This window comes from Schistocerca serialis, chromosome 1 (genome assembly GCF_023864345.2).
Source record: "Schistocerca serialis cubense isolate TAMUIC-IGC-003099 chromosome 1, iqSchSeri2.2, whole genome shotgun sequence".
Classification (NCBI taxonomy): Eukaryota; Metazoa; Arthropoda; class Insecta; order Orthoptera; family Acrididae; genus Schistocerca; species Schistocerca serialis.
The window spans coordinates 42534161-42559202 of record NC_064638.1 but is presented as its reverse complement, the minus strand read 5'-3'; positions in this window follow the sequence as shown (position 1 = coordinate 42559202).

Below are 25042 nucleotides of genomic sequence, written 5' to 3'. Positions count from 1 at the left end.
GGAGTGGTAGGAACTGACAGCTGACAAGGTGCTCATAGTGAAGACCACTATGTGGCCACAGTGTACCACCTTCCAGCCACAGAGGCGGGACGAGGTTCTCCTTACTTGTCTACACGCAGGCCACAGCTCTGTCGCATGACTTCTTGCTCAGGCGAGAGGACCCTCCGACATGAGCTGCTTGTGGCATACAGACCACCGTCCACCACATTTTATTAGACTGTGTTTTACTTTCAGAGCAGAGGGCAGAAGCGGATTTCCTGACAGACGTGCCCTCTATTTTAAGCAACATTCAAACGAATGTGGCAAGAGTTTTAAGGTTCAGAGATCTGTTCGACTTGTCTCCAAAAGATTTAGGGAGTTGTTCTTAACGTGGTATCTGGGCGATTGCCTTACCCATGGTTTTTGTAACTGGTCAGCCAGACGCATTCCTCCTACCTTTCTTTCAGCTCCTGTAGTTTTACTTCTGTTCGCAGGTGTAGCACCTTTCACCTGCTCTGTTGTATGAAAGGCCTGTGAGATCGAGTGGTTGTGTGTCTCAACGTGATGTGGGAGTGAGCGAATGGCTGTCATTTTATAAGATTTCCTCCTCATGTTTCCCCTCCCCTCCTTCCACCCCCCCTCTCCCCAACCACACACAGTGAAAGAGAAACAGGGCTATGGATTCCCGTAAGGGTTTGGATAAAGTTTCTTACCACAGACACATGCGTGGTGGTACAAATCCACCAAAACACCTCGATTTTTCGTTACTTTGCTATGAGAACTGTCATCCTAAAGGAAGAACCAATTTGTTGTTTTCTTCATCAGAATGACTTGGAAATAACTCCGTTGCTCATCGGTTGGTTGCACCTCTTAAACCTCGAAATACTTTTTATTATAACTGAAGCATCCGTTTAATCAAAGCGTCCGTGTAACATCACAGAGCCATTCCTAGCGTGCACTGCCCCTCATAAGGGATCTCCCTGAGGGCCTCTCGAGGTTTGTCGTGTTGAGGAGCTGCACGCCGTTTACATACAGACAATTAACGATGTGTGTCTGTGTGTTCGGCCAATCCGTTCTGTGTACGATATTTTGGCGACCAACCAGATCATTTTCTTAGGGTTGAGTCTGGGTGGCGAGGACATGAGACGATTAACTTGTGGCACTAAGAGGGGACGATCATGTCGGTCGTCGAAGTACTGTGCACGAATTGGAAATGACTCATTTGAACACGCGGACATGCACTGTAGATGGCTTGTGTGGAGGAAACCTGACAAATCGAGCAGAAGATTAATTCACATAAACGGAGGACACTGGAAGGCTCGAAACATATGCTATTTACATCTTTGTTTACTATAAAGGGGCGGATTTGTGGGCTGGAGTAAGCAAGGCTCGCTAGTGTGTAAGCAAGCTCCAAACGTCTGCGCAATCCAAAAATACATTTATGGTGTTTATTCGGAGACTTAACAAGAAAACAAGAGGATGAAAATTTAAGTGCTTGGTTATTTATAGTGAGGCAGTTCTTGGTCCAGAGTGGGCGTCATATCCAAAGTTCCCTTCGGTCATGTTCGCCATCTGTCTCAGATTTACATTCAGATGGGAACCTTCCCTTATAAGCTTGTCCGGTGGTGTGTGGTGATAAACACTTCTAAGATTTGCTAATCCATTCGGAGAATGACTTTTCGTATGTCTGACGTCAATTAAGTTTTGACACGCAACCTCAGTTTTGTACATAATCTCACGTGTGGTGAAAGGAACGAGTAGGCTACAGGATTCTATAAACATTAGTAACACTGTTAACGAAGGTCAGAGCATGTGCAATAGGTTCCTAGGTATGAGAGTGGCACGAAGGCTTCGTAAGTAAAAGAGCCCAGTACATCGTTCTCGACGGCAGTGTTAATCAGAGACAAGGTTAACGTCAGCAGTGCCCAAGGAAAGTAAGATGGGGCCGCTGTTGTCTATACACACAAATGATATGACGGAAAGGGAGCATCAATCTGCTGTTTGCTGATGATGCTCTGAAGTATGGGAGGGTGTTGAGGATGACTGTATGATGATAGATGTCTTGGCCAAAATTTCTAGTCGGTATGATGTATGGCAGCTGGTTCTAAAGTAGAGAAGTGTACGTTAATGCAGACGAGCATGAAAAAAAACTCAGTATTGAGATACAGTGTGAGTAGTGCTCTGCTTCACACAGTCACGTCATTTAAATACCTCTGCATAACGTTGCAAAGGTACGTGAAATGGAATGAGCACGTGAGGATTGTGGCAGGAAAAGCGAATGGTCAACTTCGGTTTATTGGGAAAATGTGATTCATCTGTAAATGGGACGACATATAGGGCACTGATGCAATCTGCTCTTGAATACTGCTAGTGTCTGCGAACTATGCCGGGTCAGATTAAAGGAAGATATCAAAGCAATTCAGAAGCAGTTTACTCGTTTGTTGCTGGTAGATTCGAACAACACAAGAATATTAGAGATTCTTTGGGAACTCAAACAGGAATCACTGGAGAGAAGACGATGTTCTTTTCGAGAAACTCGTGAGAAAATTTAGGGAGCTGGAATTTGAAGCTGACTGCAGAACGATTCTAGTCCCGCCAAATATACAGGTTGCGTAAGAAGTATGTAGTTAAGACAGGTGAAATTCGGGCTCATATGCAAGCAAATTGCTGTTTCACTTGCAAACAGAGGGAGCTGTAAACGACAAAGAAAATGACAAGATGTGATACAGGGGATCCTGCGCCACGCACTGTACAGTGGCTTGTGGTATATGTGTGTCGGTAAAGAGGATTTCTTGCCTTGACAGAAAAAGTGTGTTTTTGATATAAATGCACCAATTGTATTTCACCATCCCTTTTAGGTCCGTACATTTTGTACAAAATTTTTCCAGTGAGGAGATTCCATTCCCCAAGTTCGGCTGGAGGATGTCAATCTATACTTGGCGGGAGTAACAACGTTGTTGATCTAGAGGACAACAGCCAAGGAATGCAATTGTCTTTAGCTAGCCTGGTGGTGGTGACTTGGATAATTAGATTTGGTACACAATGACGACCAGCTATTCCAACATCTATTTCCTACTGTCACAACAGCTTCTTGTGCATTTACACTTTCCTGATGAGGTGATTTGTTTCCGTTTGTAATCCAGTCTTCTTCTCGCATGTTTGTCGTCACTCAGTTGGCGACCAAAACTTGCATAGTATTTTTTTCCCATTGCAAGTTGAACTGCAAATAAGAAGCATAAAATTTTTTTATTCCAGGGAAAAGAATCACAATGCTTCCGACATAAACCTTTCAATCTCTGGTGCATGTCACCTGGGTGCCACCTACTACGATGCTACTGATTTCCTCGCACGAAGCAATGTGCCCTGTCATTGTAGCAAATTATCAAACAAAACCTCAGTTTAAATTTTGGAGCTTATCAAAAAATTTGTGAACTGCTTTTTGCACTTCATTTTAATACTAAACGAACATCATGTTCACCTTGAATAAGACTTACTCTGAATGGTCAAAGTACGACGACTCTTCATGATCATTGAACGACGTCTCTTGAAAAAAAATCCGGAGCTTTGTCCACAAAAGTTTCTAACTGTGCATGGTTTCCTTAGACACACTCTCTTGCACAATTGATACACCGCTCCAAATGCCGTTTATACATCCGGAAGCAATCTTCGTATGCCTTTTGCTGGGTCGCGTGAAGTGTCGTCTGCCAATTGTCTTGTCTATCGTTGCAAATCTTCGTTCTTTTAACGTCTGAATATCATAGCCGTAGACCCACGTCTCACCATCAGTTCATATTATCCTAACGAACATCTGGTACCCATTTGAGCCATACAAAAGCTCTTCACAGGTTCAGAGGTGAAGGTCTTTCTGGTCTTGACTCCATAGCCGTGTGACCAACCTGGCGGCAACACGATGCAGTGTTAGGGTTTTGTGACATGATCCAACTGAAATGCTACATTCTTCTGCAGTCTCTCGGGCAGTCTGTCTTAGATTGGTACGCACAGTTTCGTTGACGTTCCTGACATGAGCGTTGTCGGTAGACGTCGAAGGGCAACCTGAATGGGCCTCACCTTGAACTTCCGTCTTGGCATATTTAAAACGTGTGAACCATTCTTAACAACGAATACGGCTTAAGCACTCATGAAAGAATTTCTGCAACATCTTGTTTGTGTCTGTAAATGTTTTCTCGAGTTTCATGCAAAATGTAACGCAGCGTGTTGCTCCTCTATCTCTGCCATTTCTGAAGTTTCATTGCTGTACGTCCGTTACTTATTGCTCAGAACTTTACTGAGTAGAATGTTTTGTCGCACAGTTTGCGAATATAGACAGTTACACATTACATGCAGGTGTGTGCAAGGATGACACCATTTCGTTCCAACACACCACTGGCGTAATTACGAATGTTTACGAAATTTTGAAAATACAATATTCTTTTTTATGATTTTCCTATGGCATCACCTATTCCCAACACCTTGAATTATTGATTGTGTAGTAGATCTCGCTGCACTTTGTCGATATGTTAATGTGTGATTGCAACTTCCGAATTCCCTTCAGTCGACCATTTCTGAACTGCCGTTATTGTGGCAGTGGACATTTCGTAATCTTGCACCAGTTTCTGACGGATTTTCGTCAGTTTTAATCCGTTTTAAACTTTCTGGTGGTGTGATACTCCGAGTTATTGTTTGAGTGGAATGTATACGACATGCCTGAGTAAAAAGAAGTGGTTAGATCTAATGTGTGGAACTATTGAAACCTATTTCGTTGTGGAGCATCACAACACTACCTCCATTCAGATCATTCATTGTCAGTCCTCTGCCAGGCCAGGAAATTTTCTTCTTGTAACCATAATGGGATCATTCATCAGTCACAGATTTTATATAGAGAGGACTATTTTTGGTTTTCATTCAGATGGCTTGCTGGTACATTTAACGCAATGGGTAGCTAAATTGTTGTCTGATGACTTAGTTATGTAACGGTGTGTTCCACAAAAATCAGTTAAATACAGCAGCATTCTCTGTTGACAAGGTATTTCTTGTGGTTTTAGGGCGCACAACTTCAATGGTCATTAGCGCCAAAACTACGTTAGGAATGCACCGCGAGGCACAAGTTTAAAACAGCAACTAAAAGGGCACAGGCATAGAAATAAAAAAACAGCATAATCAAATGCCCTTATAGAGGTTTGTCAAGTTGATAAAACGAAGAACGCGAGCAACTGCTCCTGTGTCATCCGCTAAAATGGCATCTACAGTACATGGCAGGCCTAGATCAAGACGCAGGGTATTAAAATCCGGACAGGACGTTAAAATGTGGCGGACCGTCAGCAATTGCCCACATGGGCAGAACGACGCCGGCGCAGCCGTCAGCAGATGGCGATAGCTGAACCGGCAGTGTCCAATTCGTAACCGGGCCAAAACGACCTCCTCCCGCCGAGAAGGGCGTGAGGAGGACGTCCAAGCCGCGGGAAGTGGTTTCAAAGCCCGAACTTGTTGTCCGTAAGTGAATCGCAATCGGCATGCCACACCGATAAAATGCGCCGACAAATGACCCTGCTACAATCTGATGAAGGGACAACAAGCTGTCCGAGGCTAGAAGACCGCAGCCTTGGCCGCGGCATCTGCAGCTTCGTTCCCAGGGATACCGACATGGCCAGGAACCCACATAAAGCTGACCAGAGAACCGTCGCCCAACAACTGCCAAAGAGAGCGTTGGATCCGGTGCACGAAAGGCTGAACCGGATACGGATCACTGAGGCTCTGGATGGCGCTCAGGGAATCGGAGCAGATGACATAAGCAGAATGTCGGTGGCGGCAGATGTAAAGAACAGCCTGGTAGAGGGCAAAGAACTCAGCTGTGAAGACTGAACAATGGCCATGGAGCCCGTATTTGAAACTATGCCCCGACAATAACAGAACACCCGACCCCGTCATTGGTCTTAGAGCCATCTGTATAAATGAAGGTTATATTAATGAACTTCGAACGAAGTTCGACAAAAAGGGAGTGGTATACCGAGCCGGAGGTAACCTCCTTTGGGAGCGAGCTGAGGTCAAGGTGAACGCGAACCTGAGCCTGGAGCCAAGGTGGTGTGGCTCTCGCCCACTCGAAAGGTTGCAGGGAGTGAAAAATCAAGGTGTTGAAGGAGGCGACGAAAGCGAACTCCAGGGGGTAGCAGGGCAGAGACATACAACCCGTATTGACGGTCGAGAGAGTCGTCAAAAAAGGAACGATAAGACGGGTGGTCGGGCATTGACAGTAGCCGACAGGCATCCTGACAAAGCAGTACATTGCGCCGGTAGGTGAGTGGCAATTAACCGGCTTCAGCATGAAGACTCTCGACGGGACTAGTATAAAACGCTGAGATCGCAAGACGAAAACCCTGATGTTGTATGGAGTTGAGGCGGCGTAAGATGGACGGCCGTACAGAGGAGTATACAAAGCTCCCATAATCCAGCTTGGAGCGGACGATCGACCGATATAGGCGTAGTAGGACGGTTCGATCCGCTCCCCACGACATACCACTGAGAACACGGAGGACATTTAGAGAACGGGTACAACGGGCAGCCAAATATGACATGTGGAAATCAGCTAAGTGTCCTGTCAAATGTAAGACCTAAAAATTTTGTTGTCTCCACGATTGGGAGAGCAACGGGACCGAGTCGTAAGGACGGTTGGAGAAACTCTTTGTAGCGCGAGAAGTTAATACAGACCATCTTCTCGGCAGAAAAACGGAAGCCATTGGCGACACTCCAGGAGTAAAGACGGTCAAAAGAACGCTGAAGACGGCGATCCAGGAAACATGTACGCTGCGCGCTGCAATAGATGGTAAAATTGTCCACGAAAAGGGAGCCTGATACATCAGCTAGGAGGCAGTCCATTATTGGATTGATCGCTATGGCTAAGAGAGCGACGCTCAAAACTGAGCCCTGTGGCACCTCATTCTCCTGGCGAAAGGTGTGTGACAGGACAGAACCCACACGTACCCTGAACTGTCGACCTATTTAAAAGGAACGAATAAAAAGAGGGAGGCGACCGCGAAGGCCCCATGTATGCATGGTGCGGAGAATTCCCGCCCTCCAACAGGTGTCGTAAGCCTTCTCCAAATCTAAGAACACAGCCGTGGTCGGGCGCTTCCGCAAAAAGTTATACATAATGAAGGTCGACAAGGTAACCAGATGGTCAACAGCAGAGCGGGGCCTACGAAATCCACATTGTACATTGGTAAGTGGGCGTCGAGATACGAGCAGCCAAACCAAACGAGAGTTAACCATTCGCTCCATCACTTTACAGACACAGCTGGTAAGCGAGATGGGTCGATAACTGGAAGGCAAGTGCTTGTCCTTCCCCGGCTTAGGAATCGGGACAACAATAGACTCGCGCCAGCATGCGGGAACATGTCCCTCAATCCAGATGCGATTGTATGTACGAAGAAGAAAACCTTTACCCGCAGGAGAAAGGTTCTTCAGCATCTGAATATGAATAGAATCAGGCCCTGGAGCGGAAAACCGTGACGGGGCAAGTGCATCTTCGAGTTCACGCATGGTGAATGGGGCATTGTAACTTTCACGATTCGAGGAGCGGAAGTTAGGTGGCCTAGCCTCCTCTGCCTGTTTGCGGGGGAGGAAGGCAGGGTGGTAATTAGCGGAGCTCGAAACCTCTGCGAAAAAGCGGCCGAAGGCATTGTAGACATCCTCAGGGGCCACAAGGACGTCATTCGCAACCGTCAAGCCAGAAACTGGTGAGTGGACCTTAGTGCCAGATAGCCGGCGCAGGCTACCCCAGACAACAGAAGGAGTAAATCTGTTGACGGTGCTTGTGAAAGCAGCCCAGCTGGCTTTCTTGCTTTCTTTAATAATACGACGACACTGCGCACGTAATCGTTTATAATTGATAGAATTCGCCACTGTAGTGTGGCGTTTAAAGGTGCGTAAAGCACGTCGACGAGCACGTAAAGCGTCTCTACATCCTGCGGTCCACCACGGGACCGGTACGCGATGTAGAGAAGAAGTAGGATGAGGGATGGAATATTCAGCAGCAGTGCGAATGATTTCCGTGAGGTGTGTGACCTGACTACCACAGCTTGCGAAGGTTTGATCCTGAAAGGTCGCCCTGGAAGAGAAGAGTTCCCAGTCTGCTTTGGAGAAGTTCCAACTAGTTGAGCACGGAGAGGGGGTATGATGCAGTAGATGGGTAACACACGGGAAGTGGTCGCTCGAATATGTATCCGAAAGTGCATACCACTCAAACCGGCATGCAAGTTGGGTAGTACATATAGAGAGGTCTAAATGGGAATATGTGAGAGATGTGTCCGAAAGAAAAGTAGGGGCGCCAGTATTGAGGCAGACAAGATTGAGCTGGTTGAAAAGGTCTGCTAACAGAGAGCCCCTAGGGAAGGATGCTGGAGAGCCCCAAAGGGGATGGTGGGCATAGAAGTCTCCAGTTAACAAAAATGGTGCAGGTAGCTGAGCAATAATTTGCATCATATCTGCCATGGTAATGGCAGACGACGATGGAGTGCAAACGGTACAAATGGAAAATGTAATAGTGGGGAGAGTAATTGGGACGGCAAATGCCTGCAGGCCAGTCTGCAATGTGATGAGATCGTAGTAAATATCATCCCAGACCAGCAACATCACCCCTCCATGAGCTGGAATACCTACCACAGGTAGTAGGTCAAAACGCACAGAGGTGTAGTGTGCCAAGGCAATTTGATCGCATGGGCATAGCTTCGTTTCCTGGAGGGCTACGACGAGCGGACGGTGCAAGCAGAGCAGAAACTTCTAGTCCTCTCTGTTGGAGCGAATTCTGCGAATATTCCAGTGAATAAGTGCCATCGTGAGAAGAAAAGGAAGATGAAAGAAGGGGTCAGCTAGAAAGCCGCTGAGAGCCTGGCTTTGAGCGAGCACTGCCGCCGCTATCAGTAGGCGGACAGTCATCGTCCATTGGATCTATACGTTCATCGGCCATATTGTTAACATGGCCAGGAGGGGGAGCTTCCTCTGCAGGTGAACGGCCAGATGTTCGGCTACCAGCAGTGCGGCCAGGCGAAACGGATGACGGCCTGGAGCGGCAGGAGAAGGAATGCGCCGTGGCGGAGGAGGAGGACTGTGCTTCCTGTGAGCCTTTTTGGAAGGACGTTTAGTGGAAGTACTGGTCGATGGCTGCGAGTTCGAGGTACGTAGGAATTCTGCACGGGACGGTCCCTTCTTGAAGGCCCGCGCATCTGACTTCTGGGTCTTCGTCGTGGCAGAAGCTGATGAAGTTCCTTGTGTCTGAGGGGTGACGGGAGGAAGAGGAGACGTCGACCGAGCGATCTTAGCACTGGCCGAACGGACGATCGTGGTGCTGAAGGTCAGATCGCATGTCTGCGTCGCCACCTCCCTCGTAGTCCAAGGAGAGGCGAGGACAGTACTGTATTTCCCCGCTGGGAGCAGCGTGGGCTTCCAACTAGCAAATATCTTGTGAGCAGCCTAGGTGGACACTTTCTCTTTGACCCGAATTTCTTGGATACAGCGTTCTTCCTTGTAGATGAGACAGTCGCGGGAGGACGCTGCATGGTCACCCTGACAGTTCACACAACGAGGACACAGAGGTGGACAGTCACCCTCATGGGAATCCCTGCCACAAGTGACACATTTAGCCGTATTGAACAAGACTGGTGAGTGTGATTAAAACGCTGACACTAGTAGCAGCGCGTAGGTGTCGGGACATAGGGGCGAACAGAAATAACCTTGTAGCCCGTTTTGATGCGCGACGGCAGCTGAAGACTATCAACAGGTAAGAAAAGTGTCCGGGTCGGTACAAGGTCATTGTTGACCTTTTTCATGAACCTATGGACAGCCGTCACCCCCTGCTCAGCGAGGAAAGACTGAATCTCCGTCAGTCAATCCGTCGAGTGATCTAGTATATACCACACCGCGAGACAAATTCAAAGTGCAGTGAGCCTCCACCCGGACAGGGAACGTGTACAGGTGTGTGGCCCGAAGCAGTTTTTGTGCCTGAAAGGCGCTCTCAGTTTCTAGTGACGAGGTACCGTTACGCAACCCGATACAAGACTTGACAGATCCGGCTATGGCATCTACGCCCTTCTGGATAACGAAAGGGTTGACAGAGGAAATATCCTTTCCGTCCTCAGATCGAGAAACTACGAGGAACTGTGGGGCAGGCGGTACTACTATTGTCACTGGTGGCTCGTCAGGTTTCCGTTTTTGGGCAGAAGTCGAGAGAGAAGAGAAATCCATTGCGGAGGAATCCTCCATGATTGCCAGCGTCTCCGATGGCGCGCTCCTTCCTTGTGGGGACCCTCTCAGAGAGCACTCCCGCCTTAGGTGAATGTTTACACCTCAGGTCACACCTCCCGAGAAACATATGGAGCGACCAATCGGCAAGGTCAGAAGGTATCAGCTCAGGCAATCACCCCTCCCTGGGCCTGGCCTTTACCAGGGAGTACGTGCGTGCCTTACTTCTCTACACAGGGCGGGGAATTATGCGTTACCCCGTCACCGGCTAAGCGGGCGAATGCGTGGGTCAGCCTTCAGGCGCACACAGGGAGGAAGGAAGAAGAGGAAAAAGAAGAGAGGGAGGGAGAGAGAAAGAGAGAGAGAGAGGACAGACTGACTCAAACGCCAGGCAGGGGAAAGAAGGCAGGGGAAAGAAGGCAGGGGAAAGAAGGCAGGGGAAAGAAGGCAGGGGAAAGAAGGCAGGGGAAAGAAGGCAGGGGAAAGAAGGCAGGGGAAAGAAGGCAGGGGAAAGAAGGCAGGGGAAAGAAGGCAGGGGAAAGAAGGCAGGGGAAAGAAGGCAGGGGAAAGAAGGCAGGGGAAAGAAGGCAGGGGAAAGAAGGCAGGGGAAAGAAGGCAGGGGAAAGAAGGCAGGGGAAAGAAGGCAGGGGAAAGAAGGCAGGGGAAAGAAGGCAGGGGAAAGAAGGCAGGGGAAAGAAGGCAGGGGAAAGAAGGCAGGGGAAAGAAGGCAGGGGAAAGAAGGCAGGGGAAAGAAGGCAGGGGAAAGAAGGCAGGGGAAAGAAGGCAGGGGAAAGAAGGCAGGGGAAAGAAGGCAGGGGAAAGAAGGCAGGGGAAAGAAGGCAGGGGAAAGAAGGCAGGGGAAAGAAGGCAGGGGAAAGAAGGCAGGGGAAAGAAGGCAGGGGAAAGAAGGCAGGGGAAAGAAGGCAGGGGAAAGAAGGCAGGGGAAAGAAGGCAGGGGAAAGAAGGCAGGGGAAAGAAGGCAGGGGAAAGAAGGCAGGGGAAAGAAGGCAGGGGAAAGAACAAAGAAAGGAACCAACCAAAGGAAGGAAGAAACGAGAAGAAGTGAAAAACCAAAATGACAGGAAATATAGGTCGTGGAACCGTCCGTCTCCAGACTCAGGCGCTAACTACCCCCTTGAGGGGGAGGGACTCCATTTAGTCGCCTCTTACGACAGGCAGGAATACCTCGGGCCTATTCTAACCCCTGGACCCGCAGGGGGGGACAAGGTATTGTGAAAAACTGGTGATCTGAACCCCCAAGGGGTTCACAGCCCTTCTGAATAAATGCTTGGCTATCATGGGTCCCCAGCCTTTGCAGCATTACTTCCTTTCCATGCTACAAGCTTGTACTTCCAACATCCCCCGCCCCCCCTCTCTGCCTCACCAGATGGTTTTTCTTGGTGGTGTACACCTTGCTGGGACCTGGTTTATAGTAGGGAATCGAGTTTTCACCTCAGACATTTTCTGTTATTTCTCATTAAATAAAAACATAGTCCCCATTCTTGGGTTTGACTTTCCACCTATTTTCAAAGTTCTCCGGAAGAGCATATCATGCAGGGAAGGTCACCCAATGCAGTGCATGCTCCAAATGTTGTGCCTTTCCATCTTTGCACCTGTAGCATTGCATTACTGGCCAGGTAGCCATTGGTGAGGCTGGGTGGCGCCCATGGGAAGAGTTCCAATTCAGAGTGGTGTCACTACAGCAGATGAGCTGCAAATGTAGTAGATGAAATTATCTGCCACTGGCAGTCATACAGCCCAGTAGTATCTAGGGAAGGAAAGACCTCGCTTGATGCAAAGAGATATTACCCTAAAAGTTCCCTTTCTTGGTAAGCACGTGGTTTGCATAAGGACTGGTGGGGATTCCTTGTTGGCCAAAAAGGAACATAAAAGACAAGTCTGTGTGCAGGAGATGCTGTTTTGATCAAAACTGACCGACTTTTCATTTTAGAGATGACTGCCACTTCCAGTCACAGGTGCTGCTCGCTTGCAACAACCTGGGTGACATACAGGTGACTGTCACTCCTGCATAACAGTCTAAATATAATTCAGGGCATCATTTTCCGCCAAGACCTGCTCTTGGAATCTGATGAGCTATGCACCAGTTTGGAGTGAGGGGTGTACACTTCGTTCTTCATGAACATAGGGGACCAAAGGACAATGAGTTGCTATAGGTGCCTTCATCTAGGCCTGTGAGGGCAATTAATTGCCTGAAAAGGTCAAGGTGATTATATACCGATATCTGATGTGAAACTGTATGCCCACCTTCCACCATGCAGTGCTTAAAGTGTCAACTGTGGAATGCACCATTCCCCTCTGCTCACCAGAATGCACCATTTTCCAGAGAGAAGATAAGAATATGGGACCCTGGATGATCTAACTTGTCAAGAGCCAAACAAGTATCAGTGGTTGCACCCAGCACATACAAATGTCATATGCTGCAGCTGTCATGACCATGTCTGCTTTGGCAACAGTACTCTCACCAGCTACATCTCTGACAGTGGGGCTTCAGGGCTGCTTGACCAAGCCTCCCCCCCCCCTTCCCCATAGTTGCCAACTCTCCTCCTGCTACTTCCACCTCACCTACTTGAAAATCATGGACATCCCACCCATCTGGGACATTGGTCCCCCACCTCTCAGTCTGACAAGTCATGTTCCTCTGGCTTGCCTAGCCATAAAGAGGTCCTTTGGGACACTTGCTTCCAGGGTTTCCACTGGTCTGCAAACACTCTAAGAAGAAGAAGTATCGAAAGTCCTCAAACAAGAAAATTCTGGTAGCCCCCACACCACCAAATCCGACCTGCTCCATTCCTCTGACCAAGGAAGAGATTCTGATGGCCTATGAGGCCCAGTTTGTACCATATAGTGGAACCCAGAACCTGTGTATATTGATGCTATAACCCCTCAAGCTATGGCAGCACGTGACCCTAAGGCATAAGCCACCTCCTTGGTCGCTTTACAGCCCCACAGTACTTCAACATTATTATTTTCCAGTGGATCTATAGCAGTTTTTTCTACCTCCAGGCTGAGCTATGACATCTTTCGAACACTTCCCCTGCCTTCCATATTGCCCTTCAGGAGACTGTCTCCACCAACGCAGACCATGGCCCTTCATTGATAGCAGGGGTATTATAAGACTCGTGCTACCTATGACAGGGTGTGAGGCAGAGTTTGCACATATATTCAGGACACTCTTTGTAGTGAACTTGCGCCTCTTAATACGCCTTTAGAGGTTGTGGCTGTTTGAGTTAGGGCATTTCAGAATATCACCTACTGCAGTGTTAACCTCCCCCAGCCCCAACGGTAAAGTGTGTCAGAATATACTGTAATCATTGGTTTCTCAGCTTCCCCCACCTTTTTGGGGATTTCAATGCCCATAACTTTTTTGGGGTGGCACTACAATCATTGGCCATGGCAAAGACCATGAAAGTGTACTGCCACAACCTGACCCTTGCCTACTGATTTCTGGTAGCCCCACAAACTTCAGCTTGGTGCATGCAACTTTCTTAGTTATTTACCTTCGTATCTATCTCCATCGATCCATCCATCCATCCATCCATCCATCCATCCATCCATCCATCCATCCATCCAGAGTCCACGATGACGTGTGGTGACCACTTCCTGATATCTTCCTCTGCCGAGATGGGCTCGCAACAGTGTTGACCAGAGTACTTTCACATCTCCTGTCACCCTTGGCTCCCTGCTGCATGGAGATATTGATGAGGCAGCTGAGAATATGACTGCACTCAATCTTTTGACAGCTGAATTGGTGATCCCCTGTCCTCTGACCTGCCCCAAAAGAAGACAGTACCTTGGTGCTCATTAAAAGCCAGAGGCTCTTAGAGCATTGGAGAGCCAACATACAATCTCTAAGCAGCATTCACCAACAAAGCACCTTATCACCTGTAAGCAGCTTCATCTTCGGGCTTGCCACCTAATAAAACAATGGGAATAAGTATGCTGGAAATGGTATCTTTGAACCATCAGACCATGTACCTCTCCTTTCAGGTTTGGGCTAAGATCAGAGATCTCAATGGATACCAGACACCTACAGATGTGCCTTGTATTACCTTGAATGGCACAGTCTACACTGATCCAGATGACATTACTGAACCTTCTGCTCTTCTTTATGCCCAGACATCTGCATCTGACAATTATCTACCTGCCATTTGTGTCCTAAAAGAGTGGATGGAGAAAAAGCAATTATCTTTTACTACTCACCACTGGAGCCATGTAATGCTCGATTGAGCAAGTGGGAATTTGTCAGTGTCTTAGTCCATTGCCCTGATACAGCCCTAACAAGAGGCCACATCCACATCTAAGTGATTAGACATCTATCAGTGTACTGTTGGCGTCATAGCTTTACAGTCTTCAACAGCATCAGGAGTGAGGGCAAGTTTGTATCACAATGGCAAGGAAGTATAATTGTCCCAGTACTGAAACTGGATAAGCACCTTCTAGAGATGGGCCATTATAGCCCAATTAGTATCACCAATGCTCTCTGTAATTTTCATGAATGCAGGGTGAGCCAGCAGCTGTGTTGGCTCTTTGGGATTCTGGATTTTCTTGCTCCATCCCAGTGTGGAAGCAAATTTTGTGTGGAGGTTGATGAATTCTTATGCCAGTTAGGTACCACTGCAGCAAAATGAGGGAGATCAAGCAATGAAGTGGATCAAAAATCCAAGCAAAGACCAGTTGAGTATGAACAGCTCACGCGCCACCAAAGGATATAAGACAGGACCACGTATGACACGTGGAAGTAAGGAGGAGATGCAAATTTCCTGAATACAATGAATTTATGTGGGTTTATTGTGAGAAGTATGTAGTCCCATCGTGCAGTAACAAAAATAAAGTGCTTTAAGGTATTCCATATGCAATAGGACGAAATTGTTAGTCCCAAAATGAGCTGAAAAATTTAGGATTAATTCTGTCTTGTATTTAAATACTTTATTATTCTAATAATCTCCTGAGACTTAAGTACCTTCTTTTATTTTTCCTCTTTTCATATCAGTTAAGAAGAGTGAGTGAGTGAGTGAGTGAGTGAATAGACAATGTTCACTTTAGCTCTTGAGCTTAATTACCTAGAACCAACTGAGGAGAGATTGTCACTGTAGTGTGTCAGTTAAATGATAATGGTTTGTAGCTGATCAGCTACGTAACACATTAAACTTTTAACTCACTGACTCAAATTTTGAAGAACTCGTTTATTCTTTTCTTGCTTTTAAGACAACCATGGTAATTTTCAACAAAAATTTAAAAATCATACATTAATGGTTGAAATACAGAAACTGTCTTATTGTAGTTGGTACTTAACTGCATTTCAGTCACAAGAATAAAGCCACAGTACTCGATATAAGTATTGAGAATTGATGACGTATGAATCTACGTTATAAATATTCCTGAAACTACTCTGAAGTTTATTTCAGAGGGTATTTTGGAAGGCACCATGTGTTAGGATTTCTCCTCATTGCAATTGCGTGTGGACTAAGAGAATAACGGATGATTAACTGTCTTTATGTGTACAGTAAATAGCCGAATTTGGTCCTGAGAGTTTCTAAGGGAGCTGCTCATATGAGGCTGAAGAATATTTCTAGATTCTTCACTAAATACTGGCCCCGGTAATCTCATAAGGTGACTTCTGTGGAATAATATATATGTTTTCTCAGGGTTATTGCTCCCATCAGTCGACCAGACCTCTGACAATCTGAATGTATACAAAGAAGGATATCACAGTCAGTTTAACAAATGGTCTGATCCCTCAGACTTTTAGCAATTATCTAAGTTTGGCCACACAGATGAACTGGAGTCATCCACCTGTTATCGACCCTGTAAAACTGTTCCATTTTGAATTCCTGAAATTATTATTGTTTTACATTACTGTTCATAATTTTGAATCATTGATATCGTAGTAACAGTATGACTTTTTTTCATTTTGTGAAATCCAGAGTTTTAACTTTCTATACATCAAATCAAGTTACCAATCTTTGCCCCACTTTGAATTTTTTTTTCATATCTGATTGATTATTTCTGGAAATATTTCCTGTCAATAATTCATTATTGGTAAGTATCATTTGTGAAAAGTCTGAGATTGCTATTAGTACTGTTGGTCAGCTCATTAACATAAAATAAGAAAGACTAGAATTCCAGCACTGTCCTCTGGTCCAAGTCAGAAGCTATTCTTACTTGGGTTGATGAGTCTCCATCCAAAATTTCATACTTCATTTATCTAGTGCATCACTTTATCAAATGATTGAATGTTTATACAGTTTTTTCTTTTTTTAAACCCATGGTCCTGAGTTCAGCAGACATTATTGTGGAAGTGCCTCCCTTCCAACAGGCAGGTAATAAATTTCTTGATTCCCTTTTAGTGCTTTACCCAGGTTTGCTTGAACCAACAGTGCTGACCTATGGAATATGGTGACACACACTTCCTATTTCCACATCTGTCAAAGGGTGTTAACCATCTCTCCCAACCAGTGTGAATGGTGTTGACAAAATGGAAATGGGGTGAGAGGATAGAGGCAAGTGAAAGAAGAGACTTTGTATACTGTCCAAACACACTTTGGTTGCTCCAGCACCAGTAAAGGATGTACGTTTTACACATATGCCTATTGTTTGACACTATCTCCATTGTAAAACTTCTTTTCCCATAACCCTAACAAATAGTATAGTGAGAGGAGCCCTCTTCTATTCTTATTACAGTGGTTTGCAGAGTATATATGTAGACATATTGCAGTCTTTGTGATAGTGATTTACACTCAAATTTTGTTGATTTACATTTATTTAAGTGCTGAACTTTCTTTTCTTTCAGGAAAGAAAATTTCAGAGTCACGTAGAAAGCGAAGACGAAGTGATAATGCAGGTAACCCGTTTACATGCTACTGCAATGTCTTATGAGAATTCTGTGAAATGTGATCTTCCATACTCATGTAATGGAGAATAACTTCCCATTTGCCAAGTGGCACTTGTCACCCACTTGGTAATTCATATTTCTGTCTCAGTAAAAGCAAACAAAATTGTTGTTCAAGGTTCACGTTGGGAATTTCTTTTAGAGCTGTCTGCATTCCTGACATCAGAGGTCACTAGAAGTGAAAATAAATTTCTGAATTTTCTAGAATGTAAGAATGCACTTTCATGTTTGGCATTTATTCATTACTTCATTCACCTCAAGCCACCTGTGTTAGACTATATATTTGCTGGTGGTTACTTGACAATGCTTTTTGTGGATCTGCCCATCTAATAACCTTATCTACACTACATCTGCACTCTGCAAACAACTATACAGTTCATAACAGGGGGGTACACCTCACTGCCGCTTATTAGGGTTTCTTTCCCTGTTCCATTTATGTATGGGATAATTGTTTTAATGTCTCCACACAAGCTGTAATTAATCTAACCATCTCCTCAGAATTCCTGTGGAAGTGGTATATATGGGGTTGTAGTATGTTCCAAGTGGCATAACTTGAATCCAGTTCCTAATACTTCGTAAGCAGGCTTTCTTGGAATAATTCATGTCCATCTTCAAGAGTGTGCTCGTTCGGTGTTTTAGCGTCTCTGTGCTACTCTGCCATACATCAAAAACCTGTGACCATCTGCGCTACCCTTCTCTGTATGTGTTCAGGATCACCTGTGGGGTCCTATTTGATATGGGTCCCATACACTTCAGCAGCATTTTAGAATGGGTGATTTACAAGCAATCTCCTTTGTAGACTGACTGAATTTCCCTAGTATACTACCAATAAATTGGAGTCTGCTGCGAGCTTTACCCATGACAGAACTTCAACAACTTTATATGATAATATTGTATTACTAAGTTTTTCATTTTTTGAAGTGCACAGTTTCTAATTCCTCGACATCTAAAACAAGGTGCCATTCTTTGCCCAAGTTTTAAATCTTACCAGGCTGTAACTGAACATTGATGTCACTTGTGTCACACTGTACTTCTTTACTCTGAGGTGACGAAAGTTGTGGGGGAGCGATGAGCACGCACAAAAATGGCAGTAGTATTGCATATGCAAGGCATAAAAGGCCAGTACATTGGTGGAGCTGTCATTTGTACTAAGGTTATTCGTGTGAAGTGGTATCAAGCATGATTCTGGCAACATGATGGGAATTGAAAGACTTTGAACACGGGAGGGTAGTTAGATGTATGGAGCACCCATTTCTGAAATTGTTAAGGAATTCGATATTAAAATACCAACAGTGTGAAGAGCATGCCAAAATAGCAAATTTCAGGCATCCTTTCTCACCACAGACAATGCAGTGGCCAGTGGGCTTCACTCACCAACAGAGCAGCAGTGTTTGTGTAGAGTCGTCAGTGCTAATAGACAAGCAACACTGCATGAAATAACCACATAAATGTGTGGGATCTATGACAAATGCATCTGTTAGGACAGCGCATTGAAATTGAGCAAACGTAAGAATTTGGACTAAGCGAGCAGATGATTGACAAGAGTGACTGTGCTAACAGCAGGGCATTGCCTCCAGCACCTCTCCTGCACTTCTGACTATGTTACTTGGACAGAATATGACTGCAAAACCGTCCAGAATTCTTTTGGTAACCACGTGGTAGTATTAGTGTGTGGCATGGACCCGACAAAGCCATGAAACCAAGCTCTCAACAAGGCACTGTGTAACCTGTTGGTGGCTCCATGATAGTGTGGACGCTGTCAACATATAGCGGACTGGGTTCTGTGGTCCAACTGAACTGATCATAAACTGGAAATGGTTTTGTTTGGTTAGTTAGAGATTACTGGCAGCCATTCATGGACTTCATGTTTCCATACAACGTAAGAATTTTTATGGATGACACTGTGCCATGTCAGATCATTCTGGGCAATTTCAATGAAGAATTTTTCCACCCACATAGCCTGATGTGAACACTGACCTCTCGATTATGTCCCATAAATGTTCAGTTTGTTCACAAAATCCTGCGGTGGCAACACTTCTGCAGTTATGGATGGCTGTAGAAGCAGCATGGTGCAGTGTTTCTGCAGGGGATTTCCGGTGACTTGTCGAATCCATGCCATGCTGAGTTGCTGTACTGTGCCACACAAAAGGTGGTCTGACGCAGCATTAGGAGGTATCCCGTGAGTTTTGTCACCTCTGTGTATAGCTAAATCAATCACCTGAAAAAAAATGTTATGTCACTAGTAATAATGTTTGCAAGGTAATTCATACAAGATCTGAACAGCAACATTCGCAATTAACTTCCCTGTGGCACACCCAAAGTTACCTCGACATCTGTTGACGACTCCTACCATGTCCTCCCATCAAAAGCGTAGTCAATTCAATTGTTTTGCTTGATACTCCCTAACAATTGTACTTTTGATAACAAACGTAAATGTGGTATTAACTGGTATTCATTTTGGAAATAAAAAATACTGGTGTTACTTCATTGCCTCCATAAAAAGCTTCCTGCGTGTCATGTGAAAAACGTGAGTTGATGTTCAAATGAGGATTGCTATCAGAATACATGTGGCTGGCTTGGAGATTATTCTGCTAGGGCTATCATTATGTCTGAGCTGAGAATATGTTTCAATGTTCTACAACAAGTCAGTGTCATCGATGTAGGATTGTAGTTCTGTGGATCATTGAATGCAGAATTTCATGCCCTACAATTTCTAATTCGACTGTGTTTTCGATATGTGAGTCATTTACAAGCTATAGTCACAAAACCGAAAAAATAGCCCTTTTTCTGGTACAGTTTTGCCCCCCCCCCACCACCGACACCACCACCACCACCACCACCACCACCACCACTCCGCCTTAGGGTAAAATCTGGGATAGTCATATTGGGCCACAAATGAAGCCATTGTAACAATAAAACCTTTTGGAGGAGTTACTTTCTGTTTGTCTAATTTTTAGGTTTAACCCTACTGAACTAAATGTGGTTCTCTGTACTCTTCGCCAATCACAAACTTGAGGTATCAACTAACAAACATTTGCTGTGAGGCAACATTCTACTATATTTCTGTTGAGGTAATAGTGATACACTTGAGTTAACTATTGTCTTTTATGCTTTCCTAGACGCGAGAGAACCATCTGCCTCTAAACTTACTTGCATCTGCGTCGAACGATGACAAAGTGGATGGAGTGATCGGATAAAATGGGGGTTGTAACGAGGTTTGATCTAATGGTAAATAATTTAATGGTACATGTATTCTGGAGCGAGAGGAAGATAGTGAAATGATCTGCAGCAACATTTTTTTCCGTTGTTTCGTTGGGTTGCATCAGTTGTGGGGCATAACCTGTGTTCGACTCGTATACAACTGCGTGTTCTGTCTTTGGCTTAGAGCACTATCTACTCGCGATTGTTAACAGCGGACCTCTGTCATCAGCGGAGTTCCATCTCGTGTGTGGTGTTATGACGACGACGAAACATGTCCATCTTGTTTCGGCACTTTCCTCTAGACGGATGAAGATATTTGTAAGTTACTCCACTAACCTGCCGTATCTTTGGCATAAAATCGAGTCTTCACTTTCAGAACTACATTGATTCTATGTTAGTGACAGGTGTTTGTGAGGCACTGAATCCCCATGTATACATCTGCTTGACAGACGTTCTTTTTACAGATTTAGTGATGTCATGACTTGTAATTTCACATGTCAAAGGCCGCCGCTATGCGTTTGTCAGTTTCTTTGTGAGAGGTATTCTCCATTACTAACGATCATTTTGTATAGGACTGATGAAGGCATAGTATAATTTCTAAACCGTGATCGGATATGAACAGTGGACGCCATACACCTCTGCAAAGCTATATTGTGCATGTATCAAAGGGAATCGTTTTTCATTTTACAGGTTTTCTTCTTACAGTTTTAGGGCGCAAAATTGCTACGGTCATTAGCGCCCGTTCTGTGGCTTAGGGAAAGGCAAAAAAACGAATGGGAAACCACCAGCAATGGGAGCTAAACCCAGAAAGAGGGGAAACTAAACAACAGAAGGAAAGCTTAGAAAACCACTACAGAAGGGAGGGCTTTTTCCTCAAAATGAGCTTCAAATGAACGACGACATCTCTCTGACACTGATAAACTCGAGGACGCGATCGGCTGAGCGCGTGTCATCTGCTGAAATGGAAGATAAATCAGGCGACAGATGTAGACGGGTGCGTAGCGGAGTAAAATAGGGGCAATGAAGTAAAAGGTGTCTCACCGTCCACGTTGAGAGCAGTGGGGACAAAGCGGGGGACGATTGCCAGTTGAAAGATGTCAATAGCTAAAATGACAGTGCCAGAGTGTAGTTAAAATTAACTCCTCCCGAGGAGTTTGGGAGGGAGATGTCAGAGCACAGAGAAGAGGTTTCAGGTCCCATAATTTATTATCGGGACGTGTAGACCAATTTGTGTACAATAAAAGAGCAACACGACGACATGAAACACTCCATAGATGGGCGGAGGGAACCATGTGAACAGCGGGCTGAATAAGACAGACCGCAGCATTGGCTGCTATTTCGGCTGTCTCGTTTCCACAGATACCATTGTGTCCTGGGATCCAGCGGAATGCCACAGACGCCTCCAAGTGGTTCACCGGATTCAGGATTGCCTCCACTCGCTCCAGAGGGTGGGCAGGATAAAGAGCTTAGAGGCTTAGGAGAGAGCTGAGCGAATCTGAGCATTTAATATACTGCGACCGCTTATGGCAACGGATGTATTGGACACCCTGGAGAACAGCGTAAAGCTCTGCAGTAAAAACCAAACATTGGTCAGGAAGCCGAAACTGATTAGGGGTGTCGCCAACAATATAGGCAATCCCAACACCAAATGATCGTTTTTGAACCATCAGTGTAAATAAATATGGCATCCTCGATTTGTGCACATGTTGTTGCTGTTGGGGTCTTCAGTCCTGAGAGTGGTTTGATGCAGCTCTCCATGCTACTCTATCCTGTGCAAGCTTCTTCATCTCCCAGTACCTACTGCAACCTACATCCTTCTGAATCTGATTAGTGTATTCATCTCTTGGTCTCCCTCTACGCTTTTTACCCTCCACGCTGCCTTCCAATGCTAAATTTGTGATCCCCTGATGCCTCAAAACATGTCCTACCAACCGAACCCCTTTTTCTGGTCAAGTTGTGCCACAGACTTCTCGTCTCCCCAATCCTAATCGATACTTCATTAGTTATGTGATCTACCCATCTAATCTTCAGAATTCTTCTGTAGCACCATATTTCGAAAGCTTCTATTCTCCTCTTGTCCAAACTATTTACCGTCCATGTTTCACTTCCATACATGGCTACACTCTATACAAATACTTTCAGAAATGACTTCCTGACACTTAAATCTATACTCTATGTTAACAAATTTCTCTTCAGAAACGCTTTCCTTGCCATTGCTAGTCTACATTTTATATCCTCTCTACTTCGACCATCATCAGTTATTTAGCTCCCCAAATAGCACAACTCTTTTACTACTTTAAGTGTCTCATTTCCTAATCTATTACCCTCAGCATCACCCGACTTAATTTAACTACAATCCATTATCCTCGTTTTGCTTTTGTTGATGTTCATCTTATACCCTCACTTCAAGACACCATCCATTCCGTTCCACTGCTCTTCCAAGTCCTTTGCCGTCTCTTACAGAATTACAATGTAATCGGCGAACCTCAAAGTTTTTATTTCTTCTCCATGGATTTTAATATCTATTCCGAATATTTCTTTTGTTTCCTTTACTGCTTGCTCAATATATAGATTGAAAAACAGCGGGGAGAGGCTACAACCCTGTCTTACTCCCTTCCCAACCACTGCTTCCCTTTCGTGCCGCTCGACTCATAACTGCCATCTGGTTTCCGTACAAATTGTAAATAGCTTTTCGCTCCCTGTATTTTGCCGCTGCCACTTTCAGAATTTGAAAGAGTATTCCAGTTAACATTGTCAAAAGCTTTCTCTAAGTCTACAAATGCTAGAAACGTAAGTTTGCCTTTTCTTAATCTTTCTTCTAAGATAAGTCGTAAGGTTAGTATTGCCTCACGCGTTCCGATATTTCTACGGAATCCAAACTTATCTTCCCCGAGGTCGGCTTCTACTAGCTTTTCCATTCGTCGGCAAAGAATTCGTGTTAGTATTTTGCATCTGTGGCTTATTAAACTGATTGTGCGGTCAGTTTCACATCTGTCAACACCTGCTTTCTTTGGGATTGGAATTATTATATTCTTCTTGAGGTCCGAGGGTATTTCGCCTGTTTCATACATCTTGGTCACCAGATGGTAGAGTTTAGTCAGGACTGGCTCTCCCACGGCCGTCAGTAGTTCTAATGGAATGTTGTCTACTCCAGGGGCCTTGTTTCGACTCACGTCATTCAGTGCTCTGTCAAACTCTTCACGCAGTATCGTATCTCCCATTTCATCTTCATCTACATCCTCTTCCATTTCCATACTATTGTCCTCAAGTACATCGCCCTTGTATAGACCCTCTATATACTCCTTCCACCTATCTGCTTTGCTTAGAACTGGGTTTCCACCTGAGCTCTTGATGTTCATACAAGTGGTTCTCTTTTCTCCAAAGGTCTGTTTAATTTTCCTGTAGGCAGTATCTATCTTAGCCCTAGTGAAATAAGCCTCTATATCCTTACATTTGTCCTCTAGCCACCCCTGCGTAGCCATTTTGCACTTCCTTTCGACCTCATTTTTGAGACGTTTGTATTCGTTTTTGCCCGCTTCATTTACTGCATTTTTATATTTTCTCCTTTCATCAATTAAATTCAATATTTCATCTGTTACCCAAGGATTTCTACTAGCCCTCGTCTTTTTACCTACTTGATCCTCTGCTGCCTTTAGTACTTCATCCCTCAAAGCTACCCATTCTTCTTCTACTGTATTTCTTTCCCCCATTCCTGTCAATTGTTCCCTTATGCTCTCCCTGAAACACTCTACAATCTCTGGTTCTTTTAGTTTATCCAGGTCCCATCTCCTTAAATTCCCACCGTTTTGCAGTGTCTTCAGTTTTAATCTACAGGTCATAACCAATAGATTGTGGTCAGAGTCCACATCTGCCCCGGAAATGTCTTACAATTTAAAACCTGGTTCCTAAATCTCTGTCTTACCATTATATAATTTATCTGATACCTTTTAGTATCCCCAGTATCTCCAAACCGATTTGTGCACATAGAGCAGCAAATGCCCGACGATAAACGAACAAAGGGGTTCCATCATTGGGAAGCTGGGAAAGGTCACATAGCAGGCAAGTCCAGGGGCGAAGACAATGTGGTACTGTATCCCCAGTTGTCAAAGTTTTGGGAAATTTGTTGGAAAGAGAAGACAGCAGTTGACAGAAGCAGACTCCCGTTGGTAGTAGGGAGGAAGGTAGGCCTGCATAGCCTGAATTCAAGGAGGCGACAAAAAAAAAATAAATAAATAAATGTCATGGGCTGGACGAGCAGGCATGGAAGACATGGCTAGCGTAACGACTCAGAAGGACAGCTCGCCGATTGAACAGCAAAGGTTCAGCAGTGTCAGCATAAAGGCTTTCCACAGGGCTAGTGAAAGAAGCTCCAGACGCTAAACGCAATCCACGGTGGTGGACAGAGTCGAGACATCGAAGAATAGACGGCCGAGCACAGGAGTAAACTATGCTTCCATAGTCCAATTTTGAGCGCACTAAGGCGCGATAGAGGCAGATAAGGACCACTCGGTCCGCTCCCCAGGAGGTACCATTCAGGACACGGAGGGAGTTGAGGGATCGCAGAGAACGAGCCGAAAGATAGGAAACGTGGGAGGAGCAGCACAGTTTTGTGTCAGATGTAAGACCCAAGAATTTAGCGACGTCTGTGAACGGAAGGTTGACAATGCGTAGATGTAAGGAAGGCGGAAGAAACTCCATACGACGCCAAAAATTGACGCAAAC